This window comes from Gracilinanus agilis, chromosome 2 (genome assembly GCF_016433145.1).
Source record: "Gracilinanus agilis isolate LMUSP501 chromosome 2, AgileGrace, whole genome shotgun sequence".
NCBI lineage: Eukaryota > Metazoa > Chordata > Mammalia > Didelphimorphia > Didelphidae > Gracilinanus > Gracilinanus agilis.
In genome coordinates, this window is record NC_058131.1 from 653,909,386 (window position 1) to 653,926,680 (window position 17,295).

At 38.7% G+C, this 17,295-nt stretch overlaps 1 protein-coding gene across 1 annotated transcript in view; it reads right to left on the minus strand.

Annotated features, from left to right (window-relative positions):
* MAPK8 (mitogen-activated protein kinase 8) overlaps positions 1-16,758 on the minus strand; it is a 120,363-nt gene extending 103,605 nt beyond the window's left edge. Inside the window, exon 1 of the mRNA XM_044665780.1 lies at positions 16,604-16,758. The gene's annotated coding sequence lies outside the window, so the exon portion shown is untranslated. The remainder of the gene's footprint in view (positions 1-16,603) is intronic.
* Between the last annotated feature and the right edge of the window lie 537 nt (positions 16,759-17,295).

Below are 17,295 nucleotides of genomic sequence, written 5' to 3' on the forward strand. Positions count from 1 at the left end.
GTAATATCTTTATGGATATGTCTTGTCCTTCACCTGTGTATAGTGTAGGTCCTTTTAGAGCAAGGACCTCATGATTTTTCTAGAGTTTTATGCCTCCAGTGTTTAACTGGTCCTTTGTACACAAGAGGCATTTAAACATTAAAAAAAAATGCACTTATCTCTGCTCTTTGGAAAGAAAAGTAAATCAACCTAATTCTCCATATAATAAATTGGAATTATGCCCCCAAACTTGCTAAACTGTGTGTATCCTTTGATAAAAGATAAAAAGGGAAAAATGTCTTATATGTGCAAAAATATTTAGAGCAGCTCATCTGCAGTGGCAAACTGAGAGTATGTCCATCAATAAAGGAATATTATATGAATGGAAAGGAACATTACCTCATGCCACAAGTTAAGGGGATTCTTTGAGAGAAACCTGGGAAGTCTTCTCTGAACTGATACAAAGTGAAGAAAGCAGAACCAGGAAAACGTTTTGTAAAAGAACAACTTTGTAAGACAAAAACTTGGAAAGACTTAAGAACTCTGATCAATGCAATGATAATGCAATCATTAACTTTAATTTAAAAAAAATGAAGAAGAATGCTCCCCTTAACCTAGCAGAAGTGATAAGATTTAAAAGGCAGAACGTGGCAGCCATTTTTACATGTCTAATGTAGGAATTTGTTTTACTTAATTATGCATTTTTTACAAAAGGTTTTTATTTTTCTTTTCCAATGGGGAGAAAATACTTAATATTTTAAAAAAAGGAAAAATCTAAAAGAAAAATAAATCTTTATCTCTAATCCTGATCTCTCTGTTGAGCTTCTCTCTTTCCCTTTCCTTTACCTTTTAAATATTGTAATCATTCTGTTATTCACAATGGCTCAAAAACTCAAAAGTAATCTTTTACTGTACCTTCTCCATATTCAGTCAGTTAGTAAATCTTTGGACTAGATGCTGGGGAAAGAGGGTATAAAGTTAAATAAGACAGAGAGAGATCTTGAAATGAAGTTTAAAATATAGAAGAGAAAAAGCATGTATATACCTAAGTAAAATGACACCTCTGCCACTAATTACTCCTTATGATCTAGGAAAAACCAGGTTCCTGATATGAAAAATGAGAGTTGCATTAGAAGACTTCTAAAGTCCCCTCCAGTTTTAGATCTATGAACTTAAATTATCTAAATGAATGGATGACAGGTTCAAAATTCTATTTTTTACAAAAGGAAGAAAATTTTGAAGTAGGAAGAAAAATCCATAATGGTTCACACAAAACATAGTACATGAGCTTTTAAACCTTAAAAGATAGGCAAAATTCCAACAGGCAGAAATTAGAGAAATGGCATTTCAGACATAAAATGAATCTTGAGTATCCAGGTGGAAAAGAGAAAAAGTTTGCAGAACAGTGAGTAGTCTATAGTTTTGTTGGAACATTGAGTACGTGAAAAGGGGATAACTGGTAATAATGCTAGGAAAAGTACATTTTAGTTAGAGGATAAAGGGCTTTGAATGCCAAGCTAAAGAATTTGGACTTAAAATGTATAAGACTATCATCATCCTAATGTAGGCCCTCCACACCAGATTTATTGTAATTGTCTCTTTACTGATCTCTGACTATCCTTTTCTCCCTCTTCCAATTCATCTTGCATACCAAGTTAATCTTCCTTAAACACTGCTTTCATCCCATTATTCCACCACTCAAAAACCTATCAATTCTCACCATTTCATGTTGGCTCCAGGCTAAAGTCCAAACTCCTTAAAGTATCTACAGATAATGTTACTCCAATTTATTTTCCCAACTTCTTTCACTATTCTCTCAGCTGCCCTATAGGAAGCTTCCAGTCCTGCCAGACTAATCTATATCAACTGCCTCACATTCTACATATTCCAGATTCTACACCTTTGCTCATTTCTTTAAGAAGATAAAAATGTGTTAAATAAATAAGATTGCTGAATTAAGAAAATGAAAAGTTTCACTACAATTTAGGGATAATTAACTATTTCTTTTGATAATAAAAATTTTTCCAAATTTCTTTGCATAATCTTTGAAGGGATTTGATAATTTAATAATCATTTGAATTAATATAACTTTGCCTTTCTCTTACCATTTATTCTCTAAGCTCGACATGCATGTGAATAATTTTATTTCAGTTTTATATGCTGTTCACATGAATTATGTTGTCCAGAGTCACTGCTCAGAGATTTGAAATGTATACTTTAGTCAAGAGCAGTAAGTCTAGAGCTGTGGGTCTGCATCACTCTTGGCCACTCACTATCTACATGACTCCTTTTTTTTTTTTAAACCCTTAACTTCTGTGTATCGGCTCCTACGTGAAAGAGTGGTAAGGGGTCAAGTGACCTCCCCAGGGTCACACAGCTGGGAAGTGTCTGGGGCCAGATTTGAACCTAGGACCTCCCGTCTCTAGGCCTGGCTCTCAATCTATCTACATGACTCTTGAAGGTGACATCACTGACCTCAAACTCCATTTGCTTCTTTGTAAAATGGTGACTTTGGACTAAATGATAACAGGTTCTTTCTAGATCTAACTTCTGCAATTCTAAAATGTAATTTAATAGTGCTTAGATGAAAACAAGGTTCTGAGTAATACATAAATTAGAGCAAAACATCCAGAAGTCATGGAATTTCTGTTAATTTTACCTTAAATCAACTATTTTTCAGTGATGTAATTAAGGCTCTTATACAATCTCTAAATGAATCAAGGGGATTGCTACACCTTTAAAACCTTCAACTTTTAGTGTTTTTTAACTTCTCACCTAATTTCTGGCACTCTCTGGGTTGTCAAAGTTTAAGCTTCTCCAAGTAGTATCAGACATAACTATTAGAGAATGCAACCCTCAGACTATATGCCAGAATGGTTTAATTAAGAAACCACTAAACTCTAAAATTAAAATGCTAATGCTTGTCCAGACTGACCTCATATTTTTGTACAACTAATCTTTACTTTGGTACTTTGTGTAGGAATTCTGACAGACTCAAGGAGTCTTGCAGATTTCATTACTGCTTATTCCTGTGCAAGGTCCTCCTAATTTTTCAAGCTTGTCTTTTTGCTTGTATTTTGAATGAACAGCTTTTTGACTGATTATCTGCAGTTCTGATTCTGTTAGTCTACATATTTAAGATGTCTACATTTACTTATTCTCAGTCAATAAAATATTAATTTGATTTTCAAAATGAAAAGTTAAGACATTGGTCTTTAAAGTATCTTGAGGAGAAATCATCTGGAAAAATCACAAATTATACTTTTAACTATCCTTCTTCCAAAAAGAAAAAGTGCCTAAGATAGCAAAGTACCAGTCTCATATATCTATTTTTGTTTCTCTACAAAATCTTGATACAATGAGGGGTAGGGTGTGATTGTATGCACATTAGGAAATAAGTACTACTTGTTCACTAAGTACCTATTTCTTATCTCCAAAGGCAGCTGGTGTTTCTGTGGATAGAGAGTTGGTTGTGGAATCAGTAAGACTTGGGTTCAGTTGTGTGACCCTGGGTAAGTCACTTAACTCTACCTGTTTCTTTTTTGTAAAAGTAGCAGGAGAAGGAAATAGCAAACCACTCCAATATCTTTGTCAAGAAAACTTCAAATGGGCTCAAGAAGAGTCAAACAGGGCTGACTTGACTGAACAATAGCAGCTAGGTTGATCAATTGTTGATTAGAATACTGGAACCCTGGAGTCAGAATGACCTACATTCAAATTCGGAACCAGTCCTAAACTAACTGTGTGACTTATGGGCAAGTTTTGTAATCTTTGCTTTCCTGCCTCAGTTTCTTTAGCCGTAAAATGTAGATAATAATAGCATCTAACTCCTAGGGATGTTGTGATGAAATGAGATATTTTGTAAAGCACTTTGCAAACCATAAAATGCCATATAAATGCTATTATCATAATTACATTTATATGAAAAGGAAGAGTTCAAAAAATTAACTTTTTGGAACTTTGAATACACAGAAATCATATTATTATATTGTATAATTAAATAATATCCAACATAATACATCCAAAGCCTTTTAATTCACATGGTAAATGAATTATTACTATAGAATCTAACCACTAAATTAAAGCAATGGTCTCTATAGGGAAATGTATTCAGCAGAACCTTGTAACATCAAGAGTACAGTTCTCTTTGTTATAGAACTGGCAGCAGAGGCAGAGAGTTCTGTTTCCAAGTCACTGGTAATGGCTTCCAACACTGCAGCAAGGATTCCAGCTGGCTGGGGACATGGTGGGATGGAGTGATAGACTTACTTTCCTTTTATGCCCCCTCCCCCCCAACAGCATTCCCTAAGATGTTAATGATACAAGGGTTTTTCTTCTTTTTCAGGGGAGGAAGGCATAGGAAGAAGAGCAATGGGGAGAAGAGAATGTGTTAAGAAGATAGCAATAAAGATGGCAGAAGGACATGGGCAGAAATCTCTTGGAGGAAGTTTGCCTAGGATATTACCATTCCTTTCCCCCTAATCACTGTCAAAGAAAAAGGTAGAAATCAACAGTGGGGAAAAGGTGTTAGGGTCTAGCTTCTTTTTCCTGCCTTCATACTACTGATCCAGACAAGGTTTAGGGATTAAGAAATAGTAGGACTTATGTGATTTACCCCTTTCCCTTACAGTTGTATCAGCCTAATTACTGGGTGATGAAGTGGTGACAAGAAGAGACTTTCACTCCCCTTCTGCCAACTAAAACCTCTGCAGATTCAAGTGCCAAAAAATTCAATTTAAGCTTAAGCATCTACTCTATGCAAGACAATGTTTTGTATATTACACAAAAACTGCATAAATCAAGGTGTACACATTAATAATATTCTCTCTCTCTCTCTCTCAAAAGTAGAAGCAGTTCTAGATTATGGTTCCATCTCCCTCTTTTTTCAAGAAATTCAGTAAGTGGCTCATAATCTTTTTCTGTATAACACCACTGAGGAAGGGCTCCTGGGGCCAGGTTGGGAAGTCTTCTGTTTTTTGCAGGGAATCTTCTACTTCCTGCTTCTGCCTCAAGTGAGAAGACCTTGGTGGAACTGCTAGCACCCTAAACATTCCACCTTCTGCTCAGTGCAGCATGTACCCTGAGGAAATGCTGCTAGGGACCAGGCTGGGCATCTTCCATCTGCCCTAAAGCAACTACTTCCATCTGTGCCAACACAAAACATCTTCCACCTCCAGCTGCCATACCAATTTCGCAACTGGGATATGATGAACCTCTAGTGCAAAGAAAGGCAACCCTCCCCTTGGCTTCAGGATTCTCATGTCAGACCTGCCATACCTGCCCTTTGAAGGAAGAGGAGATTCCCTTCATTCATTGAAGAGTATTCTCACACCTGGGCCATACTCTTCACATGCCAGTTACTGAGCTCCTGTTGATCATTATCCAAATTCTCCACTCCCCACCACCTGATTCTTCATTCCCATCCCTTTCAACCCTCCCAATCCTGAGTATCCTCCTAACTTTTCTCAGCATTTCCACCATGCCCTCTGTAATACCTATTCCAAGACAACAAACTTGGAGTTGTTGGAATATTCCTTGAACCCTAATGCTACTACCAGATTCTTTCCCTTTCTCCTTCACTCACTAACCTCTCTTCCTTTGATGCGCATGCTATTGATATCTACGACTTTATCAAAATCTTGATAGTTGCTGTCTACAAACCCTAGGTCTGTGATGGGTGAACCTATGGCACGCAGAACACTCTCTGTGGGCACCCCCCCAGTTTGTTACTAGAAAGACAGAGGGACTTGGGAAGAGCTACTCCCTTCCCCCTCATTTCGTTTCACCCACCCTTCTGCCCAGCAGCCCAATGGGAGTGCTTTCTCCCTTACGGTGAGCATAACATGTAGTGTCTAAAAGATTCGCCATCACTGTCTAAGTCACAGTCTAAGTCTCTAAGTCATTCCCCTTCCTTCCTCAAGAGTTCCATACCATACTTACAATTTTTCTCTCCTCTCTAATTCTTGCCCTCATACTAGAGGACTTAAACATACTTTTGATTCTCTCTTAAATACCCTAACCACTTACTTCCTTAATCTATTCACCTCCCATGTCTACTCCGTAGCCTCAGCCACATATAAAGCTGGTTATACCTTTGACCTTGCCATCACCCACAAATGTACCATCCCTATGTTCAAGAATTCTAAAATTCCCTTATCCATCCATATTGGTTTTTCACCTCTTGCCTTTTCCTCTTCATTTACCACATGACCTCTAATTTTCTGACCTCTCAATTCTCTCCAAGGTCATCTCCCCTACACTAGCCACCCTTTCCTCTTCTATCTTGACTCCTTGGTAAGCCAATTCATCTCTACACTGTCCTCTTTTCTCCCTTATCATATAACATCCCAAATCCTATTACATTCAGTCAAACCTCAGCTTTGGGTCACCCCAACCATTCTTCACTTTTATACCTATACATGTGCTGCTGAAAAAAAGTGGAGAAAAATAATGTAATCAATCTGATTGAGTCTACTACATATTTATGTTATATTACCTCCCATATCAATTCATTATCCTACTCTGCAGTGGCTCTTTCAAACCTTCTCATCTCTCTTTAAACCTCTCATGGTTCCCCCACCTTTATTCTCTCAGTTGAGAACCTTGTCTCATATTTTACAGAAAAAACAGATCATTCACCATCAACTCTCTCCTACCCTCTTCCTCACCTCCTATCCCTCAGTTGCCTCTTCTCACTTTTTCCTACTTCAACCCTGTTTCACATGTTTCAACCTTACTCTTTACCAAAGCTAACCCTTCTACTTGTTCAAGTTATCCCATTCCATCCTGTCTCCTCTAAAAGAATGCCTATTCTGTATCCCCACTGTTCCATTTATTATTACTCTTTCTTTCCTCTTTAAAACCCTTGCCTTCTGCCTTAGAATCAATACTGTATCGGTTCTAAGGCAGAAGAATGGTAAGGGTTAAGCAATGGAGTTAAGTGACTTATCCTGGATAACACAGCTAGGAAGTGTCTGAGACCACATTTGAACCTAGAACCACTTGTATCTAGGCTTGGCTCTCAATCCACTGAGTCCATCTAGCTGTCCCCTATCAATTATTTTCAATCACTCCATTTCTACTGGCTCATTTCCTACTGCCTACAAATGTGCTCACCTCTACTTTCTCCTATCCTGAAGAAACCTTCCATCATTACTATTGTCCTTCTGCCCTTTGTAACTCAACTCTTCAAAAAAAAGTTTATCTTATATTCTGTGCCTTCACTTTCTCTTCTCTCACTCTCTTAATCCTTACAATTTGGTTTCCAACCATATCATTCCACCTAAACTATTCTCTCTCTAAAATTGCTAATGATCTCTTAAGTGACAAATCCAATGGCCTTTTCTCAATCCTTATTCTCCTTGACCTTTCTGCAGCCTTTGATATTGCTGACTAATTTTTCCTCCTTGACACTCTCTTTTCTCTAGGTGTTTTGGACACTACTCTCTCCTGGTTTTCCTTCTCCCTATTTGATAGCTCCTTCTGTTTCTTTTTCTGAATTCTCCTCCAGATTATGTCCTCTAACTGTAGGTGTTTGTCAGGATTCTGTCTAGGGCCCCCTTCTCTTCTTCCTTTAAACTGCTTGACTTGGTGATGTCATCAACTCCCATGGATTTAATTATCATCTCTATGCTGATGATTCTCAAAAAAAATTTCCTGCCCCAGTTCTCTGCCAATTTCCATCCTCACATCTTCAAATGCCTTTCAAAAATTTTGAACTGCATGTCCAGTAGACATTTTAAAATTAACATATCCAAAACAAACTTATTTTCTGTTCCAAACCCTCCCCAATCCCACTTTCCCTTTTACTGCAGAGGGAAAAACCATTCTCCCAATTCCTCAGGTTCATAACCTTGGAGTCATCCTGGATTTTTCTTACCTCTTACTTTTCTCTTACCTTCTATATCTAAGCTGTTGCCAAAGCCTGTTGGTTTTATCTTGGCACATCTCTCAAATATGTGTTGAATATCTCTTCTTGCACTACCACCACTCTATCTACAGGCTTGGGTCACCTCATGCCTTGATTAATGTAACAACCTGCTTAGGGGGATATATGGGTGGGGGGGTTCTGCTTGCCTCACATCTCTCCCCACTCCAATCCATATTCCATTCAGCCAATAAAGCAATCTCCCTAAAATATAGGTCCAATAATGTCACCTCTTATTCAATAAAATGTTGTGGCTTCTTATCTCCAAAAGCAAATGCAATATTCCCTGTTTGGCACTTAAAGTCCTTCATAACTTTACCTAACCCCCTTCTATCTTGCCAGTCTTCTTACATTTTACTACCAAATGGGTACTCTTCAATCAAGTGACACTGGTTTTCTGGTTGCTCTAAGAATTTATTCAGTCATTTCAGTTGTGTCCCATTATTCCTGACCCCATTTGGGTTCTTTTTGGCAGATACTAGAGTGGTTTACCATTTTCTCCTCCAGCTCATTTTACAGATGAGGAAACAGAGGCAAAAAGGGTTAAGTGACTTGCCGAAGATCACACAGCTAGTGTCTGAGGCCAAATTTGAATTCGGATCCTCTTGACTCCTGGGTCAACATTCTATCCAATTCATTCCCTAACCAGACATTCTATTTCTGCCTCTGGACATCTTCTCTAGCTGCCCCCCTTGTCTGGAATGCTCTCCCTCTTCCACTCCAACTACTAACTTTCCAGCTTCCTAAAAGTACTAATTAAAATCCCCAACTTCTACAGGAAGCTGTCCCTCACTCCTTAATTCCAGTGCTTCATTAGTCCCTAGTTATTCAAAATCTTAAATACAATATGAATATTCTATGTCTGGTTGGTTTCTGAATTGTTATCTGATATTATAGGCTTGTCTTCTGTAATTGGTAGATCTGAACTGACCATATGAATATGATTATATTTATGCTGTAATATAAAATAGTTCATTAATAAAATAAATTTACTAATTAATATATGAGTGCTGTTTTTATTTTTCTGTAAGCATATTGATTCTATAATTCACTGAGCTACTTACTGTTTCATTTTAAATAAAATCCATTTTTAAAGTACTGCTTTTATAATGCACATCCTTGTAAAGAAACTTTATCAAATTTCTCAAAGCCAACCAGATGAATTCACATTAAGAGCGGAACTGGGGGATGGGGTGGAAAAAAGAACAAACTAAGGGTGGAAATGGGATATGCTTTTGTTTCTTCTGAGAATCAACCCTTTTTTAACTTTATGAACCAACTCCAGTTGAAATGTTAAAGGATTTCTTTCTTACTCCAGTTGAAAGCAACAATTAAAACTAAAGTTTAAAGATATCTTAAAAATTTTCTAATCCAAATCCTTCTTTTTATAGATTAAGATACCACAAACCCAGGGGTTTTACGGCATAAGTATAGAAACCAAGCCCCACTTCTGATTCTCAATTCCAGGACTCTTTCCTTTATAATAGCCTTTCTTTCAATACTAGAACAGTTTTTAATATCCATTCTCAAATACTAGAATGGCTAAATTTAAAAATCACAGCTTACCTGTGCAATGTCTAAGTCCTTAGCATTAGAGGCCACTAAATTAATTTTTTTTAGGAATTTGTCTGTTTTGGGGAAGTTTTACTCAAACAACATCTCACTGAAAGAGACGAAAAGTATTTATCTAATAATGTAGTGTCATGATTTTTTCCTTTTACCTAGTACTTTCTTTATAAAAATTATCCATACCAATAGCTTTACAGTAGAAAAGACTACAAATCTAGCATCTTAACAGTCACACAGCATCTCACCTCAACTACCTATATGGTTCAAATATAAAAACTTTAACAAAACAGATTAATACATCATACTTGATATTCCAAATTCAAACTCTTAAATTACAATTTGAATACGCTGTGACTGGCTTGGATTCTGAAAAATGCTTCAAGTTTTTTTTTTTTAATTGACTATGCAGAAGCTTCAGGAGGTTACACTCACAATAGCATTAGACAGACTAAATATTAGATTCCAATGTAATTAATTTTAGTGTGATTCATTCTTATACTAACTTTCTTTCCTATAGGAATTTTCTTCACAATGTAAAGAAGATATTTCGAAAAGCAGTATCTAAAAACAAGCTTACTACTCTGTCGGAATATCTCCACCACATCTTTTAAATAAAATATATTTAACTGAAGAAAAGCAGCACTGAATAGTGGACAGGAACTATCCTCCAAACAAGAAATGGCATGATTCCAAGTGACTCTGAGAATAGTGACCTTGTAATCTTGGGCAAGTTCCGCAACCTCCTGGTGCTCTAGGCCAGTGATACCAAATAGGAATAGGAGCCATTAAAACCTTACTTAAGGGTCCTTGTAGGACACATATTAACTTAGAAAACCACATATTAATTTTTCTATGTTCTATTGTATTTTATTTATTTTGTTGCACATTTCCTAGTTACACTGTAAACTGTTGTGGGCCATAACCTGTTGGACTCTTGCTTTAAGCAACTAAGGACAGACAATGCTGTGAGTTAATGGAGAAACTTTCCTTGCTAGGAAGTTCCCTCTAACAGTGAAATCACAGGTTCATTTCCCAACATTATAGTGGAAAATATATTCGACTTGGAATCAGAAGATCTATTTCAGTGTGTTAAGAGTATCAAGTCCTGGCCAGGATGTTAATTAGCTATGTGAACATAGGTAAACTACAATTTCTCTGAATCAATTTTCTCATCTATAAAAGATGAATAAAAACGATCTGTACAACCTCCCTCACAAACTTATCATGAGGAAAACATTTTATAAAATTTAAAACATTACATAACACGGAATGTGTTACATAGAAAGATACCAATAAACATCTGCTAACCCAAATTCTAACCTAAAAAAGAAAAACAAAGTTAAAAAAAAAAACCATTCCAAGTACAAAGAACTCCTTACTTATTGATGCTAGATGAACTTCATCATTAAAACTCAATAGTGGGGCAGTCTCAAATCTGGCCTTAGATACTTCCTGGCTGTGTGACCCTAGAGAAGACATTTAGCCCTAATTGCCTAGGCTTACTGCTCTTCTGCCCTGGAACTAATACTTAGTATAGACATAAGGTAAGGGAGTCCAGCACTAATACGGTGAGCCCTTGGAAGTGGAAAGCCACCAGACTGCCTAACAAGGGGCAAACTGATATCCACTTGGGGTAGAAAAACTGTGCTTATTAGTTATTGGGATCAGGGCTGAGTGGCCATTGCACTTCCAACCTAGGCTTAACAAGGAGATTCAAATTCCCTCCTCTCCCTGACCCTCCCAAAAAGGTCCTCAATCAAATGTAAAATTCAAAAAGACAGTAAGAGTTCAATGTCTCAGTATTAAAACTTCATCCTTTGCAGTGTATTGTTTCCTAATCTTTATTCATTACCATTTTTTACCAAATAATCACAAGATAGCGCACTTCAAAAATTCTTCTGTATTTAAAGAATACTACATATATATGTATTTTATAGATGTTTAAAGACTAACTGAAACCAGTGCCCTAGAGATGTAGCTCTAAACAAGAAAGCACTTAACAGGGGCAGCTGGGTAGCTCAGTGGAGTGAGAGCCAGGCCTAGAGACAGGAGGTCCTAGGTTCAAACCCGGCCTCAGCCACTTCCCAGCTGTGTGACCCTGGGCAAGTCACATGACCCCCATTGCCCACCCTTACCAATCTTCCACCTATGAGACAATACACCAAAGTACAAGGGTTAAAAAAAAAAAAAAAGAAAGCACTTAACATTTTCTGCTGATTCCAATACAATTATTTATTTCAAATGTTTCACAGAATAGAGGATAATGAGGAGGGGTAAAAGATTCAGAAATACACAGCATATTTATGGATGAGACATGAAGTGAAATGGAGGGTACAGATGGCAAAAGAGTAAGTTTGGGTCCATATGGCAAGTGTGGCAGAGGATTCACATACAAAAATAAGCAAGGACTTTTAGAAGACAAAAGTAAGTGGGTAAAAAAGAATTAAGAAGAAAGAAAGAGAGAGAAAGAGAATGATAATCTTCTACATCAAAGCAGTGTCAACTGAAATATTAAAAGTTTAGTTTCCTGCTACTATCTAAATCTATTTCTTTTTTCAAGTATGAACAAAGGGTTCTACAATATTCCCTGGGGTGTGTGTGTGTGTGTGTGCAATGGTTTGAGAAACCAAATATAGTCCAACCTATCATTTCACTGATGAGGAAACAGGTTCAGAAAAAGTGATTCCTTCAACATCATACAATTAGCTAAAGGATGAAATAGTACTACAATTTGAGCGTCCTGGTTCCTCTTGCAAGATTCTTTCTACTGTATCATACTACCTTACCTAGTGCAAGATGCTATAGATTAGGTACAAGTTCATAGGGGAAAATAACTCTGAAGACATAATAACAAGAAGGGCAATGTATAATAACTGAGATTTCACCACCTCATATCCATCCTAGAATGTCAAAGGGTCTGTGGGAAGACAGGTACACTAATTAATAACTCCTTATGTTCTCCTCCCCATAGCTTGTCCCTTTGATTGATCCTTCTCAATTTTAAAATCTTTCATCCTACGGCTCCTTCCCTAGTACTTACAATAACCTCCTAGATCTACCCCATTTTTAAAATGTGCCTTCATTTGATCTTATCAATACTTTAAGCTATTAGAGGTCTCTTCTACATTTTGCCACCCTTTCACAGGCAAATAACTAGAAAAAATTATTTCAATGCTTCTATTCTACTTCTCAATCTGGCTTCTATCCTCATGCACCTGAAAATGTTCTTCCCAAGGCTACCTACCCATGACCTCTTAGAGGTCTTTGCAGTGTTTAACACTTATCAACCACTCTCCTTGATATCTCCTCCCTAGATTTTCTAACCCTGTTCTCTCCTGGCCAACCTAACTGTTCAGTTTTCTCTGTGTCTTTTACTAGATGATCATCCATGTCCCATCACCCCACTGGGCTCTTTTCTCTTCTCCTCTATGGTCTTTGAAGGTGGTCTTATCAACTTCTAAAGGCTCAACTATCAACCTATTCAGAAAAACAGGAAAATACACACGTATCTGGGAGTTTTCTGAATATGTATATGTGTATATACATGCATATGTCCAGTTTTGCTCCTGAACTCCAGGCCCACATTACCAACTGCCTAATGCATACTTCCACATGTCATCCTCTTACTGACTCCCAAATTTCTGTTAAGGGCACCACTATCCTTTTGGTCACCCTGGCTCTCAAATTTAATCATTCTCCACTTTTCTTTCTCCCTCAACCCCAATGAGCCGCCAAGTCTCACTGATTATGCCTCCATAGTATCTCTCATATCTATCTCCACTCAACTCACACAACCATGACCTTAGTTGAGATCCTCTCAATTTCTTGCCTAGACTACTGCAAAAGCCTAATTGGTCTTCCTGATCTAGCCTCTTCAATCCAAAAATCTTTCATATAGTTGCCAAAGGGATATTCCTAAAGTACACATCCATGTCATGCTCCTGCTCTGCTCAGTAAGCTCCAACAACTTCCTCTTGTCTCTAGAATAAAATAACAATTTTTCCATTCAATTTTCAAAGTCCTTCACAAACAGGCTCCAGTGTACCTACACAGCTCTACTAAACATGATCCTTTTCCACACTTGCTGATTCTCATACCCAGTACACCTAACATCTTTGTGCCTTAGACAGGCTGATCTCTTGTTCTGAATGCTTTTCTTCTCTTACTTCACAGAAACCTTACCTACCTTAGAAAATTAAGTCTAGTGGCATATTCTGAACAGGGAGCTCTCTTAACCCTGCTCTATGCTAATGCCTAACCTCCAGAAAGGACTTGTTCTAAGTTTTATATTAATTATTTTGGTCTATGTTGTTTCCCCAAAACAATATATTAGTTCCAGGAGAGCGGGAATTTGTCTGTTTTTGTCTTTGTATCCACTTGGCAAATAGGAATATTCAATTCTGTTGAATGAATACCCTGTTGTTGGAGCTCTGAATTGACTCAAACATGCTGTGAGGATATTTTGAATTATGTAAGAAAAGTCACTAAGCTCTTCATAGCCTCTGACCTAGGAAGCCTACAACCAGGCATATATATTCCAAAAGGGTCAAAGACAGAAAGATCAGAGTAGCACTTCCACTTTGGTAAAGAATTGTCCTTTTTTTTAAAAGTAGGTACTCACCAACATAGGAATGTCTAACTATGCTGTAGTATATTAATATAATATATAATATTATTGTATCACAAGAAACATGAATATGAATATTCAGAGAAACAAGGAAGATTTGTATGAAGTGATACAGGTATGGGAAAAACAAAACCAAGTGAACAACATTCATAATGATTATAATAATATCAAGAAAAATCTTGCCTCTGGAGAAAAAAATAAAGCATACAACTTTCTTTTCAGAAGGAAAGTGGAATGCAGGGTGGGTAACTATGGGTACCTAATTTTGTATACACAAACTTTATCCATCAATTGTGTTTACATTTTTTTTTTGTTACAAGGTTGATTTTAAGTGAAAAGAAAAGGATTATAAAATGAAAAATGGCTGATAGGGAGAAACAAAAATATAAAATTTCACTACTTACAGTTTCAGGGGCACACACTCCCTCTAATTTTTATAGCAAAGCAAATTGTAAATATATTGGTGCCTCAAGGACTTTTGACTTAATTATTTAAAGGTGTACCTTTTATAACACAAGTATTCAGACAACTATTTACTATGTTCAAACATTTTTTATTTCAGGATGATAAAGCACTTCTAATGAAGGTCATTTTACTGAAGCAATAGCAACACCAGCAAAGTTATTCAAGATTCATCTACCCTCCTGATAGGTAATAGGCATAAGGGTATGGTCATTTCGTCATTTCAAATTGTTGGCAACTATACTGTGACTTATCAAAATATATAGCAATTTTTAAATTGAAATTCTAGTTTATATTTAAGCACAATTTCTAATATACTGGAACATTTAAACTTCCAAACTTAAAAAAAATAGTAAAAGCATCTCTCATGAAATCATAGAATACTGATGGCAAAAGGAATCATAGGGAGAACCCTTTCATTTTGCAAATGAGGAAGCTGAGGATCTTAAACATTAAGTTATTCTATCATTTTATTTAAGGACAAATCAAGACTGTGACTTATACTCAAAGCATCATTCATATACCACATTGAACTACTTCATTTTACCTTCAACTTCTAGTTCTTACATAGTGTGGAATGGCTAGTGAATTTACCAAGAATCCACATGAACAGAAGATACTACACTGAGGTTAGAATAAAACTAATTGCACTTAGTGCAAAGGTTTTTGTTTTTAACTTTACCTTATGTAGCATAATAGATAGAGCTGGCCTAGGTTCAAGTCTCTTCTCTGACATATACTGCCCTTCTGACCCTGGACAAGTCAAAAGCTCAGTACTCCAAGTATCTAAGATGGTCAATTGCAGAGAAGGTGCCAACCTGCACTCTCAGAGGGAATTTCCTTACCTGGGAGTTCCCTATATGAATGCATCCCCAACTAGCAATTGGGATTGTTATTAATACGATGGTGATGAATATTATTAAATTCACAGAAAATACCTGATGGAATACAAGGGCAAAAACAAAAGAAAATATGCTTTTACTAATCTACCCAAAGTCCTGCTGCAGCACAAACAGTGGCACATCCAGTCAAATCGATCAAGAAATATTTATAAATTGCCCACTATGTGTCAGGGACTAACTATAATCGCTTAGGATATAAAGGAAAAAGACAGTCCCTGCCTTAAGATTTTAAAAGTCTCATAAGAACACCACAAGCCAAAACTGTACAACTGATATTTCCTTTTGCTATTCACCAGCAGAGGAACCCTCACCATTTTTTTTTTTTTTTGCACTGAGGCATCTGTATATAACTGATGCATCTGTGCATTACATTACTGTCATAAACAAAGCTCCACAAAATGCAAAAAGCAAACAAAAATACACACATTCTCTCGAACCCAGGATGCCCTAGGGCATCAACTCAGCCACCACAAATAGTCAAGGAAGGGAAAAGGTCCCATTCTCCTTTATATACCCGGCATCAACTAGGTGCTCACAGCCTGCTTCTCTAGCTGGTCCCGGCCTTCAAGGACTACACGAATCTCCCCCTTCCCCCAAAGTCTTGGAGAACTTCTCCCCCACCTCGAGACGTTTGGAAATACAATATGGAAGTATGGAAAACATACAAGGCACACACTAGCGGTCCGGGGCCGCCCGCCGCGATGGGGAGAAGGGAGGGGGCAGGTAGGGAAAGAGCGAAGAAGGTAGATACCCACCTAGCTCTCAGGCTCCCGCGGTCCGGGGGATGAAGGGGGTGTAGATGGTAGGGCCGCAACAGCGACTCATCTATCCCATCCCCGAGCCCCCAGCCCCGTCCCCTCCCCCTCGGGTCCTCCTCTCCGCCCCCTCCCCCTCCTGGCCCCCTTCACCCCGCTATTGTTCTCCAGATCCTCCGGCATCCTCCCCCCGTCTCCGAGCGAACGCCCTCCCCCCAGAGCGGGGGCGCCTGCCTCTCCCCCCGGCCTCCTCCACACCCTCTTCCTCAAAAGGGGGTCCCCGCGGCGGCTGCGGCGGCACAATAACATAAACACAGCGGCTACAGCCGGAGGAGCCGCCCCCGGGCTCCGGGCCCGGCTCTGCGCTCGGCGTTGCACTCACCCGGGGAAGTGAAGCGAGCATGGAAGGGAGGAAGGCCCGGTGGAGACGCCCTGGGGGCGACCGGGGAGCGGGAAAGGATAGGACAGGCGTCTGTTCCCAAGCCGCTGGCTAGCCGGTCCACCGAGCTCGTCCGGATCCGGGCCGCGTCCTCCTGCCTCCGCCGCTCGGCTGAGGAACAAGAGCGCCAGCCGTCACTGCGCACGTCGCCACGTCATCCCGCAGGGCCCGGCCCCCTGCCCGCTTCCTCCTCCTCCTCCTCAGGAGCGGGGCGGTCCAGAATCGGGGGCCGGGGCCGTCAGAAACCGGAGCTAGGTGCGGGAAGGGCTAAACCCGCTGCCCGGAGTGCAGAGGCCTAAGAGAAAAGGCGGATCTGAATAGGAGGCGGGCAAAACTGGAAGTATGAATGAGGGGCGTGGCTAGAGCGGAGCCCGACGGGGGCGGGGACTGTGTTTTTGTAAATTATTCTTATGCATTTAGAACCCTAATATTGACAACTAGCATTAAGAAAAAAAAGGGGATGTAATGAATAATTTGCTGTCAGATGGTTCAAATTCTGCTTCTGATCCTGAGCTTGTCCCCCAACCTCAAGGTGCCTCAGGCAAATTCCTAGGATTATCTCCTAATGCACTACTTGGGTGAATTTGGAGAAAGTCACTTAACCTTCTCCAGTACCAGCTTCCTCCTCAGTAATT